Genomic DNA, 3,702 nt, shown 5'->3' with positions numbered 1-3,702 from the left:
GTGGCTGTCTCTGCAGTGTCAGCGAGTACAGCGCCTTCGCCGAAGCCAACCTCGACATCGACTCAGTGTGGATGCTTTACGGCACGTGCGGGGCTCGCAATTTGGAACCTGGACGATGAAGTTTTTGCATTTTGAGCAACCACAATTTCGCGGGTGTCGTTTTACAAATGGGACTAATTAATCAGGACTAAAGGTCTCCATCTTCGATCTTTCACTCGGGACTAAAAACCGTTACCAGCCGGGATTAAAGGTGTCTCTACGGACTACAAAATTTAGACCCAGGACTATCTTTAGTCCCGGTTATAAAAATAACTGAAACTTTTGTTGAGGATGGAAGGTCGTTTTTCTACTAAATCATCATGCGCGCGACACACTTGGCTTGGTAGCAGATAACCACTGGCCCGTTCGTGTGAGCTTTTTCTGATATAATGCTTTGAACTATCTCGTTTATTTATTGCGTTATCCTGCCTGCAAAGAAAGTATGCAAGCGCCGCAACCGTGGGCTGCTGGGCCGGATGGTAGTGCACGCATCGGAGTTTAGGGAGTGCATAAGTAATGGAAATTAAGTTCTAATCTTTGAAATTTTATTTTTTTCCCTGATGCCTGTACACTCGGTAAGCCTAACGTGGCTTCGCCCATGCGGCCAAGGACGTCATTACCATGAGCTGCACGAGCACCATCGAACTCAGCAGTATGGTTTGGGTGATGCGCCCCGTCCTGGCGTCCTTGCTGCAGCATTAGAGGCACAGATAAACGAGGCAGATAATCATGTTTATTAACAGAGCCCCAGAAATCGGAAGAGGTGTTACCCGAGCTCGTCGATCATCTCCTTTAGTATCTCAAATTCGCTGCCGGTGTTCTTGTCCTCTTTCTCGGCGCCGTCCTTGTCGTTCTTGATCTTCCCGGCGCTGCCCGTGCCAGCGCCGTCGGGCTTCTCGACGTGGTTGGCCTTGTGGCCGGCGACGTGGTTGGTCTTGTTGTCGTCGCCGTCGCGACCCGGCTGGATGCTGGCCTCTTTCTCGGCTCCATCCTCGGCGTTCTTGATCTTCCCGGCGCGCTCGGTGCCGTCCTCGCGCTCGCGCTCGGTGCCAGCCCCGTCGGGCTTCTCGACGTTGTGGCCGTTGACGTTGTCGTCGCCGTCGCGGCCGGGAATCGCAGCGGCGCGCGTGCCAGGTGTCCAGGAATACGAAGGCGATCGATGGTCTGCACACCCTGGGCGGTGATGGCGGCTGCGGCAGCGGCGGCGTTGAGGACGCGGGGGCCGAGGCGCCCGGCGAACAACTTCTTCGTGAGGAGCAGCATGGTCTTCTCTTGCTTGGCCAGCTCCGCCGCTACGGACGCCGACGACAGCCGCCACAGATTGTGCGCCGGACGGGCAAAGGCAAGTCAGCAGCTCCAACCCACGGCATGGCCGGTGGCCGCCGCTGTGAATTCATCCCCCATGGATCTGCGTCGTCGTTAACTGATCGGCCATGGACGGAAAGAGGTAACTGTCTAACTGATTTGCCATACATGCGAGCAGAAGCAATCGAGTTTTCGCTTCCGGATCGAACCAACACCGCCGCGTGCATGGCGCATTAGTGCGCGGGAGTCGGGAGCTCGCCGGATGCCGGCGAAGCAGCGCCGGGGGATCACGCCTTGGAGAGAGGAGAGCTCAGTTCGCCTCGCTAGAGTCCGTATCGGGTGCGTCCCTGGCCGTCGGTTGCGGATTGGACGGCCGTCAGCTGCCCAGGGGTTGACGGTAAATGAAATACCGTCCACCCCGGACGGGCCGTGTCCGGCGGCAAGGGCCACCCGCCGGCGAGCCGCGAGCAGGCAAGCGAGGCTAGGAAGAGGAAAGTGGTCCAGAGTAAACGCTGAGAGCGCCGGCGAGGCACCCGTCGCCGCCGCCGCCGCCTGCGTCGGCAGTCGGCACCAAGCACAGCTGCATCGTCTGCCTGCCCTGTTGCGCGCACGCAGCGCTGCTCCGCACCCCGCAGTGCGCCAGGCGCGCCTGCAGGGTGGCCGGCCGCCATGGCGTTCCGTCGCGCGGTGCCTGTGCTCTGAGTAGAGCGCCGCACTCAGGAACGCGGCCATGTCCATGGCAGACGTCGCGCCGTTGTGGCTGCCTGCTGGTGTCAGGTTGGGCGGCGAGGGGGTCCGTCGCCGGCCGTGTCCGTGCTGCGATGAGGTGCGACGACGACGCGATGAAGAGCGCGGCGACGGTGGGGGGCCGGAACTTCACCTTGGGCGGCATGGCGCTTTCTTGCTCTGCCTCCTATGCTTCAGGGTAAAGCAGCTGAGCCATTGCAACTTCATGCGTAAGCCAATGCACAGGGTATCAAATCTCGGAAACTGTATGGTTGATTGCTGTGATTCTGTTCCGTCATCCATGGATGATTGTGTGCCTCGTGCATGGGTGCAAGCTGAACAAATCTAAGAGACAGCATGGTCCACCTTAGTACTTGTAAACGTTCTGAATGTCTGAATGAATGATGTGCAGTAAGTCCCAATTAATCTGTTTCAGGACCCATTATCTTCAAGTATAACAATGTAGTACTCCCTCCGTTATTAAATATATGACACCGTTGATTTTTTACTTCAACTTTGACCACCAATATCTATTGAATGAGTTAGTTAACTAAAGTAAAATGTGTATCATTATGTCTAGTGTCAAATGTACTTTAGATTTAACTTGTAGATTTATCTATTTGCAAAAATATTTGTAGAAAAGACGAATAGTTAAACGAATAAAAAAAATTAATGGTGTCATGTATAAAAGAACGGAGGGAGTAATACCCATCATATAATCAGCTGGTGAGAGACAAACAACACCATATCAAACACACATTGAAAAACCTCAAAAGAGTTAGTGTTATGCTAACATGAACTCCTAATGTACAATAGACTTCTTAATTAAGACAAACATGAAACAAATATTTGACATGTAACTCTACAACCATGATGCTGTATTTTTGCTCTGATTGCCCCTGTATTTCCAAATCATTTTGTAAACTGTTGCTTCAGTATTCTGGTGGAAGTAATGTACTGCCTTTGCAGCATGATCTTTCCCAGTTGTTCCAACGTGATAATGTCTACATGCAAGCAGTGTTTCTCCTCACACGATTATCGCCAGTATCTCAGACTCAGAGCTTCTATTTGTAGGCAGTAGCAGTACATCTTCTGAGAAGCGATGGGGTGGAAAGTAAGGCCGTGTTGGGGACTGCTCCGCTAGTTTTTCTCCTAAACCATCTTGCCAAACACCTCCAGCTCCAACAATCCTAAAAAAGGTTGATCTAGAGGGTAACTCCAAGATTTTTCTGAAGCACGCTCCGAAAATACAGGTTTCATATCTTCTCTTGGAGTTGGGTGGAAATTACCCACCAATACCAGTGTTACACGTACCTCTTCGAAAAAAAAGCCACTACTGTTCCACCTCCTCCTCTCCCTCCCGACGCATCTGCGCCGCCCCCTCCCCTCCGCCTCGCGCATCCCCGCCCCGTCCTGCCGCCCGGTGCGGCCACGCGCCGCCGTGGATGGAGCACCAGGAGCACTTGCTCATCGGGCGCACCGCCAAGGCGCTCCGCGCCCACGGCTCCAACCCCCCAGCTGTTGGGCTTCCTGGCGCTAGCCGTGACCCTGACCGCGCTCGTCGTCCTGGCGGGCGTCACGCTCGCGGGCGCTGGTCCTCTTCAGCCCGCTCGTGCTCCTCACGACCTCACC

Source organism: Setaria viridis, chromosome 2, assembly GCF_005286985.2.
Source record: "Setaria viridis chromosome 2, Setaria_viridis_v4.0, whole genome shotgun sequence".
In the NCBI taxonomy this organism is placed as follows: Eukaryota; Viridiplantae; Streptophyta; class Magnoliopsida; order Poales; family Poaceae; genus Setaria; species Setaria viridis.
Note: the sequence above shows the minus strand (reverse complement) of the source record.